Source organism: Vicugna pacos, chromosome 25 (assembly GCF_048564905.1).
Source record: "Vicugna pacos chromosome 25, VicPac4, whole genome shotgun sequence".
NCBI classification, from domain to species: domain Eukaryota; kingdom Metazoa; phylum Chordata; class Mammalia; order Artiodactyla; family Camelidae; genus Vicugna; species Vicugna pacos.
In genome coordinates, this window is record NC_133011.1 from 20,303,290 (window position 1) to 20,323,351 (window position 20,062).

Consider the following 20,062-nt stretch of genomic DNA (forward strand, 5'->3'; position numbering starts at 1 on the left):
GAAGATCTTCCCTCAACAGTATGACTGTGCCTGGTACGCAGAACATTGTCCAGGCCATCCTTTTGAGTTCCAAAATTTAGAGAATTGAATCAGTAAAATAAAAAATCAGTTTGAGACATTTTTCTTCTCATTCATTCAGGCCAAACTAATTTTCTTTCATAGATTCAAATTAGCTTTAATTAGTATTTCTGACTTTTATATTCTTTAGATTTCATAATTTCTTTGGTGTGCATTACCAATTCTGAAGATTTTTTAAAATTTTGAATGCAAATTTTACCTTTAACAGAAAGTATGTTCATATTAGTTACTAATCTTTTCTTGTATACCTTACTTCTTAAAAGATTTTCTTACAATTTTACAATGTCTCTTATTCTTCAACCAATTTTTATTAAGGATAGTAAAAATAAAGGGACAGAAATAATAGCTTTTCTTTTGATGGAAAGAGAAAATAATTTGTTTTGAATTTTATAAATATGAGCAGAATATTATTATTTAGGCCACATAGACATCTTTCATGAGAATATATTTATTCAGTTTTTTAAAAATGATAAAATGAGATTTTGAGGTAATAAATGCTGCTTTAGATGACAGTAGTTTAATAATTTGTGCTAATTAGTAACTTCAATTCATGTCCCTTTTTTTTTTTCCTGAACAGTTAGTGCTTTGGGGTTACCCTGCTGGCATGGGCAGCAAACAAAGTTTTAATGATTTTTTCTAACATTCTTTTGTAACTAACTAGTCTGCTTAGTCAGAAATGTTAAATGAAATAGCACCATGGTTCAGAATTGAGAGCTCAGAGAAATTTCTAGGAAAGATTTTCTTTCATCTACGCTTCTCAAACAGAATTTCTGCTTCTGTTGTAGAGTTCAGGAGCTACGCTCGCCTTCATTCTTGCCTCCCCTTAAGGTTTGCTGCAACATAAAAGCTTGTTTTGGAAACCCAAAATGTAGGTGTTAAAAGCTAGGTTCTATCCAGGAATTGGCCTTGCTAAGACTCAATCACATTTCCTCTGAGCTATAAAGAATTCTTTCAATGTGGGTTTCAATTCAACATAAGTGAGGACAAAAATATGTGATAGTTGTTTGGCTAACATACAACACTTTCTCTGGGAAGGTAAAGATAATCAAATTAAATTTATTAGTATTATGAAGTTTTGTCATTTCACCAAATATCTTTTTTTTGATAGTATAATTTTTACTTATTTTTTTCCTTTTTTATTAATTTATATTTTGTTTAAGTGTAGTTTATGTACAATATTATGTGAGTTGCAGGTGTACATTAGAGTGATTCACAATTTTTAAACTCCATTTATAGTTATAAGATACTGACTCTATGACATGTGTTGTACCATATATCCTTGTAGCTTATTTTATATATAATAGTTTGCACTTCTTATCCCCTACTCTTTCTTTTTTTTAATGTTTACTTTTTATTTAAACATCTTTAACATAGCATGGTCTTTTGAGAAGCTGCTGTGAATGCTCTAAGCCCTGCTCTAGGTGATGAGGATGTAATGTGAATGGGTCAGTATGGTTCTTACATCACAAAGCCCACGGGTTGTTGGGGCTTATAAGCTATCAAATGGCAACTCAGCAGGGTAGGCTATTCATGCAAGAAATATTGAACTAAATTTTGAGCTACCAGGGAGCAGCAGGTATGAAGGGAAGAGGCTGAGTGACCTTAATGATGCATGGAGGAGGTAGGCTGAAGAATGGGCAGGTGAGTGGTACAAAGAACAGCATGGCAGGATCCCAAGATAAGAGAGGATGTAAACTATGGGTGCACAGGCTTAGAGAAGAAAGACTGGACATGATTATGAAGCTCCTCATAAACCACGTGGAGAGAGAGTTTACATTTTTCTTGAAAACTATAGGAGCTAAGGATGGGAAGGTGAATAACGGGATAAGATTTACATTTTAGGAAGCTCATTTTAATGAGAATAGGACCAGAGAGATGAAGAGAAGACTACTGAAGAAAATTAGATAAGAAATACAAGAGTTCTGATTCAGGGACACAGCAGTGAAGGTGAGAGAAGTGGACAGCAGATTTGAGAAATATATAGGTAAGAGAATTAATAAAGTTTGGTGTTTGATTTAGGTGGAATGAGGGAAAAGAAAGAAACGAATGTTCAGGTTTCTTTCTTAAGTAATTGAGTGAGACATTTACTGAGAGAGATCAAGGGAGTGACCATTCTGGGGAGTAAGAATGGACCAGATAGGATGGTGAGTTTAGGTTTGGAAGTTTCATTTTCAGCAGCTTTGAAATATTAACATGAAGATAACTATTTGAGAACTGGGTACATGAGTCTGAATTTGGAGTTAAGAAAAAGCTTGGAAATTATAGAGTCTATAACATACTGATTTTCATCCTACCCGTCCAGTCTTTTTTGTTTTTTTTCAAATGAAGCCTATTGGGGGAAGGAATATTATTGTTCTATGTTCCTGTATTCTTGATTCAATGTGACATACATATTTCTCACCTCTTACGTTGTATCTCTTACTTAATCCTAGAACAAAAGTTCTTCAGTCATAATCTTAGAGAAAATATTGACGGTAAGATACACTGGAATTGCAACAGATCATTGGAGGTGCTTTAAAAAATATTAATTGCAGCTTTTCAAATAAAGTTACATAATACTGTCTGTTGTTTATTTTTAGATGAAAAAGTTTATGTGCACATGGTTTCTTAAAGACCTGTTCTTAGGCATTAAAAGAAGCTTCATTTTCTCTTATTTTAGAGGTTCTCAAAAGTTCTATTTGGATTAGAGTGTATCCCCTTACAATGAGAAAACAGTAGATACAACAAGAACACAGTAGGAAATATTTACAAGAAATATACTAATATGCACCACTACTAGATAGAAAATTCCAGTTACTTTTTCACTAATTAGGATGCTCTTCCATCACAGATGCACTTAGTTCCTGGTAATAATCCTTTACGTGCTGCCTCTGAAATTCAAAAGTACTTCTAAAACATATGTAATATAATTTATTCCAAACATCTCTGAGTTAGATTTTATTATCCCTATTTTATAGGTAAGATAAATGAACCTCCATAAGATTATACAGTTTGACTCACATAACACAAGTCATCTGTGAATTGAGCAGGGGCTACACTGAACATTTCTCTCAAGTCCCTTGATTTTTTTTTCTCTGTCATAGTGTTTTACTTTTAATTAATGAACTCTGTTTGCAAGGTGGCAGCCTTGCTTTAGGAATGTCACTTGTAGAAATAAAGTCGCAGGTCTCCAGAAGTATTGAATGCAAAACTTTGGCAAGATAGTTATTATATTAAATCAAGTTTATCTAAACAATATAATGTTTGTTTATTAACTTATTTAACATAATATATAAATGCTTATTTAGTAAATATGTCCACACACATACATATCTTTATATCAGGACTCAATTCTGGTTAACATCAGTTTATATATATGTATATAGAATCACTATTCGATACTACTTAACAATAATAGCTTTCATTTATTTAGAATTTATATAGAATTTACAGAGATTTAATAGCTTGTTTAAGATTACCAATGATTAAGTGGCAGAGCAAGAATTCAACCCTATTCTTCTGAATCCGTATAAATTATTTTAGTACACCATAAATAATACCACTATAATATTTGGAGGAAAAAAACAAAAAATCTTATTCAAATTTTGGTTGGCAAAATTTTAGGTATTTAATTTTGTTTCTGTAGGCATACAGTGCTCTGATTCACATGATAGTTTGCTAGCTTCACACTGTCCTAAGAGACCTCTTAGTCTCTTAGTTCATCTCTAAAAACTAAACATTTCCTTTTGCTGTTCTTTAGAGGTTATAAGATTTAAAAAAATCATTTTTTGCTGTAAGTACTAAAATCTCAGAATAAATCCAACCATTTATGTGCAACTCAACTGGATGGACTAACATATGGTCATTGAATTTTTTCAAATGTTGCATTGGAGGATCGATCATCAGCTGTCACCTACATGAACTGACTTGATGATCAAGGTGAGATACGGTCATATATAAAAGTTTGGTTGCTTTCAGCCTTTAGAAAACTAAAGTATTCTAGCAGCCAGTAAATCAGATAGATTTTTTTTCATAGATCACATGGATAAATATTCATTCCAGTAAGCTATCTCATTTTATCCTAAGGGTGAATACATCTTACATCTTTATCATGAGTCATAATGTTTGTGATCTATCAATCAACTGTCTATCTGTCTATTTACTTCTCTACTTATCTATTATCTATCTGTATTACTTAGAATATTTAGTATATCAGTCAAAGAAAATAATATAAAACCAAATGAACTCATTTAGTAATAAAATGACTTTATTGGCTCACGAGTTGAAAAGTCTGGAGCTAAACAGAGAACACTTTGTCTGATCCTTAAGCTGATGGTACCTGTAAGTCTTCACATCCATTTGCTTGAATCTTGTGGCTCTGCCTTCCCCACTATGCTGGCTTTATCCTAAGCCTGTTTCTCCCTCATGTTGGCCAGATGGCTCTCCATTTGGACTACATGCATGTATTTATTTATTTATTTATTTATTTATTTATCTAATAGAAGAGCATTGCATCAAGCTTGCAATTATTTAAGAGAAGTTTTGGCTTCCCCCCAGTTGAAAGGACTAACTTAGTTCCCCTGAACCAATCACTGCGGCTAAGGGAACACCATCTGTCAGCTTGTCTTAGTTTTAAACCATTGCCAACCCTGGGACAATCACAGCGACAGAACACCAAGAACAGCAGCAGCAGCATGACTGTGATTAGCTCAGGCCAATCAGGGCCTTCCCTTGGCGCCTGGAATAGAGTCAAAACTCAGTAGCTGTCTGAAGCAGAGTGGGACTTGCTTCTCCAACGTTAAGTCTAAGCATTTTGTAGAGAAAAGAAATGGGATACAGTATAGGGATGTATCAATGAATGCCCACCATTTATTGTAAATCTGTCCATTTATTTACTTATTTATCCTTTTAATTCTAGTCATCTATCAATAATCTCTGTTTGTCAATCTATCTCTTCCTCTGCCTTTCTATGTATGCAGCGTGCTTTGTATGTACGTGGCATATACATAGAAATAAAAGGAGAATTTAGAACATGCCAGGCAAAACTAAGGTTCAAAATGATGCAACCTATTGAGGACTATGTTAGGACCAGATCCCAATTCTAAGAAAAAGAAAAGATGAAATTTGAAATGAGCATTACTTAAATATACTGATATTTTCTTTATTTATTTGTATGTTTACTACCATAAATAAGTAAGAAATAAAAACAGGACCATCCCACTACAAGTTACTTTTGGAGTACCAGAAAGAGGGACATTATTTAAATTATAAGCTCTAATACAGTTTATCATTGCATAAGATAGCATAGAACTACAGGAACAAAATTGGGGCATCTAATGAGGTAAGAGTAATAGTATTAGATATACCTATTAGAGAATAAAAACTGTCAACATATGGTCACTACTGAAACATAAATGAGATACCAAGATGCCAAGTCGGTTTTCCAATTCTTATATAATTTAAAGTCTCCAAAATTAAGAAAAAAATGTTAATTATTTACATTATATGAAGTTTTACATATGGAGGATCAGAAGAAATTAGTGACATACTCTAGGATTTAAGGAGGTTAAAAATTGAAGTAAAAGCCATTTAATTATTATTAAGCTTGCCATTTGGTTAGTTATTCCAGGGAAGTAGGAAAAAAAATTATCTAGTTGGTGAGAGAAGAAACACATAAATAAGTGAATATTTTGAATACAGAGGAGAGTCACATACATTTTGCTTTCATAATATATGAGATAAAAGAAAATTTTAGTTTTGTTGGATGCAAAGTTTGAAAGAGGTTGGTATATTTGTTTATTAAGTGGAGAAGTGTGTGTGTGTGTATGTGTGTGTTTGTATGTGTGTATTTGTAGATCAAAGAACAGAAAGCATAAAATTAAAGACAGAAACTAGAGACAATAATTGGTAATGGAAAATTATAGAAAAAGAAAATTTTCTTCAGTTGACCTGATGGAGGAGTACACTTTCCAAAACAGAGATGTGCCTTTAAAACAGAGCAGATGAAAGAGGAAGCTTGGACATGATAAGCAATTTCAGGTGCAGAGAAGAGAAAAAAAAAAAGGATAAAATTCAATCAAATAGCTACAGAATTTCAGAAAGTACGATGCAGAATTATTTGCTAATTGCATTAATAGTAAAGAGATTGACAATTACATACAGGGGAGAAGTATTGGAAAGACTGTTTTGAATACTAGAAAAGATCAATTTAATGATAAAACTGACAACCATCTCAAATTAAATGGAGAGTCAGGAGGTTGCCAATAAACTGAGGGAGCTGTAAAGATTCAAATAGCCAATGCAGGCATTCACAGCATATATATATATATATATATATATTTGTAAAATCAACCCATTTGACTCCAAAAGCAATATTTTTAAATACAATATACTACCCATCTAGAGGGAGTGGGAGAGAGGGGAGGGAAAGAGAAAGAAGAGTAATACTCCACTAGTCCTCAAAGGGAGTCGAGCCTTTTGTAAACTACATGATAAAAACATCATAAATCTATTGCTTAAATCAAATATATATTTTTTCAAATATTTGTATGTTCAGGTCCCCCAAATAATCAACAAGCTATTGACTTGTATAAACTTAACTTGTTCCCTTAAATCGATTAAATGCTACAAGTATATCACAGCTATTTCTACTGCTAACCTATCTTCCTTTCTCCATTCCTGCATTTCTTCTCTTTCCATCCACAAACATTTTGAGCACCAAATATATACCAGTTACTGAAGTACACAGTCAGATTTGTAATCATCTCCGAGCTAGTAGGAAAGAAACAGACACAGATGTTTCCATTACAGAGTCATAGGGTATGACAGAGGCAAGCAGATGGTGGTACGGCAAAACATTAAATCTTGAAGGATTTATATGATATATTGCAATCTTGTTTACAAACAGCCATTGTCTCCCCTACTGACCCCTTCTTGAGACCCCTTCTTAACCCAATAACCTTGGCTGTATGACTTATTTTTGCAATAAAAAATGGATAAAGTGACAGCTTAAGTTTTATAAACCGCTGTGTAATTCCACCTTTTTTCTCCCCCTTCTGTTGAGGGACTCAAAATGTGTTAGGAAAAAAGTAGTTTCTTAAGCCTACATCCAGAATGTAGAGAATGCAGATCAGTAGCTTACCCACAATAGACATGCACCTGAGCAAAAAATAAACACTGGTGAGCTACCAAGACCCAGCCCTCAAGGAGGCTTGGATTATTTTGGAGCTGAAAGTAGTTTATTAAGGTTCAAAGCAAAGATATGTGTACAGTGAGAAGGGCAAAGAGAAGTGATTATGGGCATGTGGAGGCCAAGAGTGAGGGAGATGGCGGGGGAGATTGGCAGGAACTCAGTTAAGGGACTTAGAGTTCATGTCAAAGACTTAGGCTTCATTCTGAAAGCTATAGTCATCAAAAAAAGGAATAATCTCATGATCAGATTAGACTCTTAGAAGTAAAACTCTACCAGCACTGTTTTGGTAAAAAGACTGAAGGGAAAATGAGACTGGAAACTGAGAAACTAAATAAGAGGCTATTTAATAATTTTATCCTGTAAGGGTTTTTCAGATACAGTCTCTCTGATGACCACTCCTTGCATATACCTGCCACCTTGCTCTAGACATTTGTTTGTTTATCGGCTGACCAATAAGATGGCTAGGGTAACTCAGTCCCAAACCATGAATTCTGAGTTATATCTGACTCCTTAAGTTTTCTTCAATAAATGACTCTGCTCTACCAAGGCCAACAATGAAGTACTTTCCCTGTGGTTTTGTCAGATCTGTTGCCTGAAGGAATGTCTACGTAATAAAGAAAGTCCAGAGAAATACAAAGAACTTTGAATCAGTATCAACACACAAGGAGGGAAAAAAAAAAAAACAACAACCAAGAAAAGCCTGAACTCTGAGAGGTCTGGCCTTGCTTCTGCGGCTGCTCTGGCGTCACACCCCACGTGTCGTTTTTGCATTTCACTCTGAATGGAAGCTACAGTCTGGGCAGGGAACCTCTGCAGGCAACTATCAGCTTTAAGAAAACTCACTTTGTGTTGTTGCCTGAGGGTGATCCAGGGGCTCAGAATTTGGATACTGCTCTTTGTCCTGCTGGAGGGCCTTGGCTTCTTGATCTCCTCTTGGTTGCAACCTTCTTGAAGGCAGAGAACAGGTGTATTTGTTACCCTTTTGAGGCAGTCGGCATATTAAGATATTTTTCTTATAAGAATAAGCAGAGGGAAAGAAATTGCAATCGAGTCTACATTGGCTCAAATTTCAAAGATCTTCTAGAACAATTTTTCTATTTCTATTTCTGTTGTAAAAGACCAAGTTTATTTCCACCACCGTTCATCTGTCATGGATCAACACCCTTGTAAAATGCAACAAAATCAACCGCTAGAAAAATAACAGTATAAAAGATGTAGTGAATACAAGTCCAGATCTTTTTAGATTCAACAGACATAAAATTACTCTGTGGAATTTCTAGAATAATGTCTGAATATTTAATTTCAACTTGTGTTAATATTGTTATATGCTGGAAAAAAATTTACAGACGAGAACTGCTTCAGAACCACCTTTTCCACAGAATAATAAAAGAATAATAGAATTATATTTGACATATTTTGTGATACAGGTAAAAATATCCAAAAAGAGGTAAATTGTTAAACCAGCCACCTAAAGACAGTGATAGCATTATTAATTACTTTTTATTAAAGTTAAACTCTCCATACTGAAGTCCCTACTGTGATATGGACATAAAATATAAAATGAAACACTGGTCATGTTTGATCAAAATAATGTATTAAAAACAATACTTCAATTTAATTATCTTCAACTCCTGAAAATTTTACACTCATTTTAAAAAAAATTTTCTTGAAGTCAGTCAATTACAATGTGTCAATTTCTGGTATATAGCATAATGTCCCAGTCATGCATATACATACATATATTCATTTTCATATTTTTATCATTAAAGGTTATTGTAAGATATTGAACATAGTTCCTTGTGCTATACAGAAGGAACTATTTATTTTTATATATAGTAGCTAACATATGTAAATCTCAAAATCTCAAATTTATCCCTTCCCATCCCCTTTCCTCAGTAACCATAAGATTGTTTACTATGTCTGTGAGTCTGTTTCTGTTTTGTAGATGAGTTCATAGTGTTTTTTTAAATTCCACATATGAGTGGTATCATATGATATTTTTTACTCATTCTTATATATTTTGTTCATATTCAGTAAATATAAAAAATGGAGAAAAACTGAAATGACTAAAATGAAAAATTCTAGTCTACAAAATAGGATCAAGAAATCAAATTCTTTGTTTTTTCCTTTTTTATGAAAGTGCCTGAGTTCCTGAAAGCAAATTGTTGAATATCTAATTGAGATTGATTAGACAAATAAATCAAGAATGCTGAGATTTGAGCTCTTGTCAGAATTCTAATACTGCATCTATTTAGATGGGCTGTTTTGCTTGCAGTATAATCTCAAATTATGAGAACTGTTGTATCACATTTGGCTCCTATTTATCTCCAAAGAGAATCCATAAGCCAAGATAATTAGCAACATTTCAATTAACAGCATATAAAAGGCATTGTGACCTTTACCAATATTAAAACATTAATGAGAATGATTGAAATGTTATGTTTATTTTTTCCTCCTGGATGCTGGCAACACCACCAGCAGCCACAGTTACAGCATTGGAGAAAATATAATTAAATATCTCCATTGAGAAACCTCAAATGGGTCCCAAGCCTGCTACAGGGATGGTAATAACATATTTCAACATTTTATTTATCCTGCGTAGTAATTCCTCATGAAGTTGAATGATGGCTGTGTTTATAAATAGCACCTGGTAAATATGCTTTTAAGATACAGATAGAGTTTATGAAGCTGACTACATGCTGAAAGCCTGGCAGATATTGTATACTTCAATATTTTTGTTTAAAAAGGATGCACTTTGTGTGGTCATAGAACAGGAATGGGATGGGATAAGGATACGTACGTAGTGGTCCTCTGTGTTGTGCTGGGAGGATAACCTGCAAGCTTTTATCTAGTAATAAACAACATCATGGTGGGACAGCCTTTGATACTTAGGGCCGCAGAAAGCTTTTCACTTCACTACGGGAGCTACTACTGAGCGAGGAGATGCTCAATCTTCTAAATTTTATCATAGGAAAATAAATTAAAAATAGATAAGAAAATAACAGCAACACGAACAAGAGAATACCTGTGGAGTGAAAATGTGTTAACTCCCTAGGAGGATTTCAATAAAGGGAAAGCTAGTCTTTTTTTTACAAAGGCTGCTTCACACTGGGCCTCCAGGGGCCCTTTATTCATATGCCAGAATACCTGCTATTAATTTCTCACATACTATTTCAGGAAGAACAATTCCTCTCTATGTCATCCTCACCTCTAACTTCATGTTCTTGTAGTAACATGTAAAAATAAGCCAAGACAGATAGCTAAGATACAGGGGTTTTTGAACAAAAATTCTATGTTCATAACCGCCCCCCTCAATTTTTTATTTGAAAGGGTTTAAAAGTAACTTCAGTAAAAGTTATTCATTTGATCAAACCATCAAGCTAGTAGGTGGTTGGGTCAGAACACAAATTTCAACCAGTCTGATTTCAAAGCTCATCCACATAACAAACATTCCCTAACCAAACAGAAAATCTGCTTAAAAAAGCATCTTCACACGTTTTCTTAAATTAAGCTGTTTACTAATGGCTGGTTACAACAGTAAACATAGTTTTGTTTAGTCTTTCATCTTATAGGCTAAAGGTGTCATCTCCTTTAGTCTTCTTTTGAAAAATAAGTTACCTTGGAAAATGAGTTTGGCATTTTCTCTGTTCCATAACATCCCTTACGTTCAACTCTGGACGGCATTTTCTTCATGTAAAAATGTATCCTCTGTGAAAGAGTTTCTCAAAATGTTCATTTCTAATTCTGTTCATTGGAGGAGAGATTTTTTAACCAGTGCATTTGTTTCTGACATGGAGACACATCAGAGTTGTTAGTGGGAAAGCAGATGGCTGGAGGCATTAGGCACACCCTCAGGGAATCTCCCACCTTTGCAGGACACACACCTAATTGTGAATATATAAGATATGAGGGACAGTGTTGTGGCATTCTGAAGCAAAAAATTCCCTTGGTTATCAGAAAATTGGTGTGGAGAAACTACTTTACTACAAAACATTTTCCTATCATGTGGCTCTTGAACTAAAACAAATATACTGCCAGATATTTCTCCAGAGAAGATGGGCTTATTGGAGATCAGCAGAGAATTGCATTTCAAGGTCTATAATCATGGTGAGCCAAGTGCAAGTTCCTCCATGACAAGGGTAGGAGGATGCTTTCAAAAAGAGGAAAAGGAAGTTGTGCTGGGCTATATAGTAAAACTAAGAGCTTTTCATTGGATGAGTCCTTGTGAGGAAAGAGGTGTCATCTTTCTTCCTCCTACTGCACTGATATCTTTGCATGGTGTGAGACTTTCCCCTTCTGATCTCCTGACTCTGTTTAATAGAAATTTCTCCGTATAAATTTTTTAAAAATATTTCATCTTTTTGATCAAGATCTTTCTCTGAAAGTCAGATTTTCTAGTTCCAGTGGCTTTTTTGTCCCTCAATACCAGGAAGGACATTTTCTGGGTGTAGTGTCTCTTGTTGAAGAGTAAGTGCACAGACTGGAAACCTATTGAGGTCACATTCAAGTAACACAGAAGGATGGGAGGGAGGACTCTCAGGAAATTTTTATTTGAAGTTCACATGTTACCAAGACCATAGACTTTAGAGAAAATTTGAAACATTATATCATCATCAAAGATTTGGCAAGAAACTTCCAATAGACCTTGTCCAGATACCTTGGCACAGCTGTCTTATCAGATGTCTTCTGCTTCTGTTCTGGGAAATTTTTCACTATCAGGTCACCTGATGATGTTCATGTCCAATCAGGGCTTGGCATTTAGGTGTGTCACTTGAATCCAAGAGTCCATCCCTCGGCACGTGGAGGCACTGATGTGTTAGTAGTTCCTGATAGGGGTTTCTCCAGTGAGGCTGAAGAGGGTTCTGGAAGCATCTTTTTCAACAGACAAAATCTTCAGCTTGCCAGCTGTGATGCATAAGGTCTTCATCTCCCAAGGGTGAAAGATTGCTCTTCCAAAACATGATTTTTAATAGAAGCAATTAGGTCTTTGCAATATTGAAACTGAAACATCTCTATATTTATCAGTCACGGATCAAAAAAAAGCAAGAGCCAAGTGCCTTGGGTATCCTGTGACTATCACAAAGGGTGAGACTTTATGAGTTCAGAAAGTGTGGATCTGAGATTTAGCAGGACAAATGGCAGTGCTTTTAGCCAAGGTATTTTGAGGACCTCTACACATCATTCCATTTGCCTCTTAGTAATGCCATTAGCGTGTTAAACTAAACCAGAGTATTAAGGGCGGTAAGTATGATGAAAGTGTAACATTGGCCAAACAACACAGACTTGTCTAAGTTCCTGATCTGTAAAGTGGGTTCCCCGATCACTACGAAGTTCAAGAGGAGTTCCTCATGGAGGAATAATCTTTAAAAAAAGAAAAAAAAAAAACTTTAGCCACAGAAGCAGCAGTAGCCTGTTAACAAGGGAAGGTTTTAGACTAATGTGAAAACATACGGACCATGACTAAATCATACTTCTACCCAGGAGACATAGGATAGTTTATGAAATTCATCTGACAGACCTTGAAGGGTCCATTAGGCAGTTTAAAGTGCCCGAGAGCAGCACCAACAGGCTTCCTTGGATCGTGTTTCAACCAAGGGGGACACGTGTGTGGGCACTTTCTGCAGCCTTGTCAGTGCTTCCTCACCAGTCCTGCTTCATGAAGGCTATCATTCTGTCAGTTGACCAATGGTTTAATCCACATACAGTGGTGAGAAGAGGGAATGTTAGAGTCTCTGGTAGGACTGAGTTGTTATTTGGTCCAAATCAGATCTTTCTTTTTATCAAGCCAACCATGATTGAATTTCCAATCATATGTTTCCTTTTCTGAAGCCAATTTTTGGGCTCCTCCAGCCAGTTTTCTTTTTTAATTACCAATTTGAGAAGCTTCCCTTTAGACTATCACGGAGGTTTAGTTGCTGTTGGTCCCTTTAATGGTAACAGTCCTTGTGGAAATATGAACAAAGTAGTTTCCCTTAGCTTCCAGAGAGTCAAGTTTAGAGTGCCCAGAATTTTAAGAAGAGCTAAATTGGCAGGTAAAAGTATTGTATCTAATCATTTCTGGACATAGGGACCATTTTAATTCCACTGGAAGGAAGGAAGGAAGCGAGTTGCTTCCATGACATTCCAAAATCATGAGTTACTCTAAAAGCATATCTATTATTAGTATAAATATTAGCAATTTTGTCCTTGGCTAAAGTACAAGCCAATGTAAGGGTGTAAAATTCAGCCTATTGGGCCGAAGTACCCATAGGTAAAGATGCTGATTCAACAGCATCAAAAGGAGCTTCAATAGCATACTCACCACAATATTTGCCACTTTCAGCTTTTAAATAACCATCAGTGAACCATGATAAGTCAGCATTACCCAAAGCATTTCCTGCAGATCAGCATGAGGAGTCAGGAGATGATCCTTCAGTGTTAAGCAGTCATGAGGAACTTCATTAGTGATGGAGGGGAGGAGGGTAGCAGAATTAAGATTATTACAGAGTGAAACAGTTTTGTGAAGAGTGGTAACAGAAGGACTGCTTAGGAGGTGAGGTGGCAGACTGAGAAGCACTGAGAGTGAGGAAAATTTGGGAGAGCTTCTACTGCATGAGATACAGAAATGGTTAAAAGTGATTTCACAACCAGTTTTCTTGCCGTTTCACCAAAAGGACAGTGGTTGTAACGGCTCTAAGATAAGGGGGTTATGCATGTACCCCAGGGTCCAGTTGCCAGGTATAACATGTTATGGGTCAATGGTGGTCCTCACATTTTTGGATGAGTACCCCAAGGGCATTCCCTTCCTTTTCGTATAAAAGCGCACCTCATTTTATTCCACTTCACTTTACTGCACTATACAGATATATGCTTTTTATAAATTGAACGTTTGTGGCAACCCTGCATCAAGCAAGTCTGTTGGTGCCATTTTTCCAATAGCATTTGCTCATTATTTGTCTCTGTGAAACATATTAATAATTCTCTCAATATGTTAAACTTTTTATTATCATTATCACATTTGTTATAGTGACCTATGAGCAGTGATCTTTGATGTTACTATTGTAATTGTTTTGGCACTTTTTAGCAATAAAATATTTTAAAATTAAGGTATATAGATTACGTTTTTAGACAGAATGCTCTTGCACACTTCAAGACTACAGTATAGTGTATATATGCACTGGGAAACAAACAAAAAAAAAATTGGTGTGACTTACTTTATTGTGATGTTCACTTTACTGCAGTGACCTGGCCCTGAGCCTGCTGTTTCTCCGAGGTATGCCTGCATGAAAAGGAAAAAGGTAATCTGATATTTGGGATACCAAAGGCGGGTAAGTGCATCAAACGCTACTTTAATACGTTAAAGGCTCTGTTGTCTGGTTTTTCCCATATAATTGTGTCCAGTTGTTACTGTTTAGCAAAATATACAGAGGTTTGGCTACAGAGAGAAATTTGGAATCCAATTTTGGCAACTAGCCCAAGAAAATCAAACCATCGGTACTTAGTTTGGGGTTTGGGGAAACTTGTCCTCAGAGGTGACAAAGATGTCAAGAGGTCGTTTAACTTACCTAGTTGGTTACTTTAACGATTACTGTCAAATTCTACAATTACTTCCTTCTTTTGAAAAATAAAAATTCCAGCATGATGCTTCTTGAAGAAGTCTTGGCCTAGTAAATGGATGGGGCAGAGTAACTATGGAGAAAAAGGGCACGTATCTTTCAAAGGGCCTAAATAAAAGAATAGATTCAAAAACAGGAAACTCTTTTTGGTTCATTAGAGACCCCTGCTATTTGAACTGTTTTATGACTCTGACAGAGCTGTTTTATACTAGTGGGTTGGGTACTAGGAGAGTCACTGACTGTCAGTTAGTACCGGGAGAGATTCAACCCCAGCCTGGAGAAATGTCTCTCCAAGCTGATTTAGAGGGAGAATTGGGAAGAGCCCCTGTATTTCCTCAGAGCCTTGTCATTGAGAATTGGGAGGATGCTGGAAAGCCTGGTTAGGTGCCTGAAGCACTTAAATTTATAACAGTTTCTTCCAATGTCCTGTCTCTTTGCAATAATAGTAGCCATCAGAAGGGCTTTGCTTTCGTTTAACTTTTGTTGCATATTTTCCTCACTCAAAATGTGTGTTGTAACATGTTTGCTTTTAAAAATTAAGAATGTAAATGTTTTTTATTTTGAAAAAAAATAATGGGTTTGAAATGTAACTTACCTGGAAAATTGCAATGGACAATTTTACTGTAATTCACTCGTTTTAGAAAAGTCTAAGGAAAGATATACTGTAGGTATTTAATGCCCTCAAAATGTGCAGCAACTTCATCTTCGATTCATTCTGATTCAAGGTTAAATAAAACATTTAACAATTCCCTCTTGACCTAGAATTTAGACAGATAACAAGATAGATTATGCAAAGAAGAGAGATCAAAATATCGCATTGTGTAATGTCGCTTTCTGATATATCCCTGGAAGTTCTCTTCCTCTAGAAAAAGTGTGATGGTAGCGGTGGTGATGGTGGTTGAGACAGAGGAGAATGTTGTAGTGGAGAGTATTATAAGAATTTGGAATTTACCCCCTTATTCATGGCTTGGAAAATAATTTAACTTACCTTTCATTTCCCTCATGATAATATATTAAAATGCTTATCTGAATTTATAGAGCCTACACCCTTATACTCATTTTTCTACTCTCTTTAGCATCTTATATGTTTATATATATACATTTTTTTCAAGGCATCAGAGGATCTTGGGTTTCATTAGCCTAACTTATAGGCATTAAATTCTTCTCACAGGCATAAAATTATTTTTGTCTATTAATCCTGGTCACCAATGGAGTCAACTGCATTTTACAAAATGGATGAAAAAATAAAAATATTAATTAAATATGTAGCTAATGACCATGAAAGTTATAGTTTCTTTTTTTACATTTTCCTATGAAAGTTGCCAATAAATAATATATAAATATTTTATAAACATAGACCACCTAGGACTAAAGCTTCTCTCATCTGATTTAGATACAATGACAATTTTCTATGTCAATAAGAAATGTAAGTTCTACCTTATGTGTGTAGAAACTGGACATTATTTCAAGTCAAATTTCCTTCCTAAATTTTGTACATAATTTTCTTTTCATTGTAAAATGTAGTTATCACACTAGGATATTATGAAATAAGATTACAAAGTATGGTATTGAGACTTGTACAAAATCAATTGATCATTTCAGGCACATGTTCTCCAAGTGACAGTGATTCTCAGGGAAACCCATCAGATCCCTCTGCCCCTCCTTTAGTTCCGTCTTTCTCAGAAACTTGCAGTGTCCTCTCATGACCTTAATTGTGTGAGTAAGATTCACTAGAGGTCCTAGGAGACAACAGGTTTTCTCCATCCTTGCCTCTGTTCTGCTCCACATTCATTAAATGTATCTGTTGTGTCTGAAGCAGCCGTGTAATTATGAACCTTGAATAACTTAGAATTTTGAGAACACCAGTATCCTTTGCCCCTTGCCCAGGCCTGTGTCCCTTACTACTTTCCTCTGTCCACACAGGCTGAGTCCTCTTCCTTTATTGTTGTAGAGGGTCAGTACTCTGTTTGCACTTACTTCCCTCGAACTCGTTTACCTAGTGGAACTGTTTGTCCGTTTTGTGGAGTTTCCACTTCCTCTGCCGCCCATGCACCCTGGAGGCAGTCTAACCGCAGCTGAGAGCTGGGACTCAACATCAACGGTTGTTATTTCAACAATCACAGTAACACATACACTTAACCTCTTCCCTCCTATTTCAATACATAAACGCTCAGCTTCGGAAAAGCAGGTGGAAGATTTCTTCTGGACTCTTTTTTCCCTGAAGGAAAATTTCTATGAATTTCAAAGCACACAGTGTCTGTGATGAAATACCAATGTTATACTTCACGCTTCAGGACTGACTCCGTCTTGGAATAGTCCTGAGTAAGTGATAACGGGAGGACCACAGAGAGATTAACAGAACCAAACAATCACTGTCAGTGTTTTGCTAAAACATTAAAGTATACCATTTATCTGCATTTTAGATTTACTGGTAAATCCACGTTGGTTCATGTAACATTTAACAACAGCGATGGAATTTTGCTTCAACTTTTCAAAGATCTCAACTTTTGATAAAATCTTGGATTATAATCTCAATTTTGAGGTTAACTTGTTATATAAACTTAGGTGGGTAGCTTAATCTTCCTGAGAATCAATTTACAAAATGAGGGTTTTAGGTTTCAAATTCCCATGAGTTTTAAATTTCCATGATGCTATGGTTCTCTGGGACGTATGAGCAACAAAGTGTTATGTCCATGATGATGGTTCCCTCTGCCTCCGATGCCTTTTACCATCAAGCCCCACTGAAAAACTATTACTCATTCTTGAAAGTTAATTATAAATTCAGTTTTCTTAGTCAAAGACTGAGAAAAATCTAAATAATTTGGAATATTATAATAAAATATTATGCAATTTGAAAGAATTAGAGACAGGAATATATACCCCCCCACACACAAATATACACACACACACATATCTGCATTTTTATTATAGTGCTGAAAAGCACTAACAGTACCGATCTTGGGTAGAATGGAGATACTTCTTTTCATATGCTTTTTTACTTGAATATTTTACTATATTTCTATATTACAATTCCACTACTAATGGCTTATAAAATATGCTTCACCCAGTTTTTTTACCCACCCTTAAAAATTAATTTTTAAGCAAAATTAATTATGACTTTTTTGTATCCTGTTACTGGTCTTCAAATTCTTTACATACAGCACCCTAAGAATTTCAAGAAACTTTATACCACTTGACATATTTTTAGATGATCATCTAAAAATTCTCGTTGAAAATTGAAATAGCTTCAAGGAATCTACTTTTCCAGCATATCTGAGAAATTAATGTTTTAAAAACTAAATTTATTTTAAATATATTTAGTGAACTATGTAAATATATTCAGTGAAATCTAAATCTCACAGCAATATTGTATCTATCTTGGTCCCTGTGATATTAAGATTACCTTTTTTTAAACATTGCTTTAATATCTGAGCTTTTATTTCCAATTCCATACAGAATAAGTATGTCATAATGTTCTTTATTGGCTCCCTATCATATTTCTTTGCAATAAAAATGAATATAAAATTAATTTTAACTGGTTTTAAATTTTTGCTGCAATCAAGATTTAAGTGTCAAAAAGTTATTATATATTGAATTATTATAGTTATTAATTAAATTAATCAAAACAATATTATTACAACTTGACAAATATTTATTAAACATAAAACATTGTTTTTCCTCCAATTAATTCATGTGCTCATAAATTATTTATTGCATCAAGGAGATAAGACTCATCAATTTTCTTACTATTTCTCATCTTATAGATGCAAGGGCTAAGGAACCTTATTTGCAAAAACAACAAGGACTATAAAGAGTGGTTATGTGGCACTGTCATTTAATCCTTTGAACTCTGCAAGATTGTGACAAAGAAAAATAATTAGGTTGATTAGATCTTCCTTTAATTATTTCTTAAAGAAAAGAATTGAAACTTACCTGATTGTAAAGAATTTTTTTTGCCCAGTTATGAATTATTCATGTGCTCAGTTTCTTCACAGTATACTAAAATTCAATATCAATACTTGGTAATAATCATCAATTATAAACACTGACTATATAAATAATTGAAAAAGCCCATTTTTACTGAAAAACCGATAGGCCAAATTAGACATGCTTTTTGTCAGGATGAAAAAAAAGTAAGACTTTTATATTCAAATTTGTGATTAATATGCATTCCTATCACAATCACAGCATTATTGAACACAATGTGAGACTTAGATAAATCCATTTTTTCATATAACATGTTGAAGAGATGCAACATTAGTTCCCTAGATATAAGGATATTTATCACTGTATGGCAAATTTCAATGGTCTGTGCAAATCAGAGCTCAACTATTTGGCAACCTTAGCTTGTTAATGAACAAAACAAAATTTTCTTTTGTAGTATGATTTATAGTATGGATGTGAGCAAGAAAATCAATCTAATGTCAAATAAATTATGTTGGTAGGGATGTTCATACACCATATAAAGGACACCCAAGAAGAGGGCTGGAATGGTGATGTTAATTTCAGGCAAAATAGACTGACAAAATCTTTACAAGAAAGATATGTTATGATGAAGGTGTCAACAAATTAGCTACAGGCATATATGGATGCAGAATCTCTTATCTTGGGCTAACGAATCCTGTTTCTAACACTATAATTTGCCCATATCATTAAAAAATATTAAGTCTTATCATGAGTTGTGGTGCAAAGTGAATTCTAATTAAACTTTTATTTGATTCCCTTATATTTTTTTCCTACTTGGGGCAAGTGTCATGCTAAGATTCTATATGAGTAAGATAGATACCTTTCTTTGAAAAAGGGGAAATAAGTGTTTTTAACAAAAGAGGTTGGGAAGAAGAACTGCATGATATACCAACCACAGGTGTAGTCTCAGGTAATCAACTGTATCAGTTTAAACTGTAAATAATTGCCTTTTTTTTTTAGATGGAAGATGTTTAAATAATAGCAATTTTGTGTGATTCAATATTAGTTACAAAAGGGTAAGTACAGAAATAAAATCTATGAAGAATCTTAGTGTATCCGTAGGGATACAAATACACAGCTGGGGTGTAATGCTGCTTGTCATGTTACACTTACCTCACTGCATTATTACCTTGTTGCATTTTAGTATTTATTTGTGCCTTTTCTTCAACCAAGCGCATGATTGTTTTGAAGTAATGGGCCATGCCTTATTTATTTTTTAATTTCAAAATGCAGAGCATAATAACCACCCTGC

General features: G+C 34.7%; 1 long non-coding RNA gene across 1 annotated transcript in view; it reads left to right on the forward strand.

Moving 5' to 3' along the window:
• The window catches only part of LOC140689280 (uncharacterized), a 668,228-nt gene that overhangs the window by 625,067 nt on the left and 23,099 nt on the right, over positions 1-20,062 (forward strand). Inside the window, exon 6 of the long non-coding RNA XR_012064172.1 lies at positions 14,470-14,556. This is a non-coding gene — a long non-coding RNA (uncharacterized lncRNA). The remainder of the gene's footprint in view (positions 1-14,469; positions 14,557-20,062) is intronic.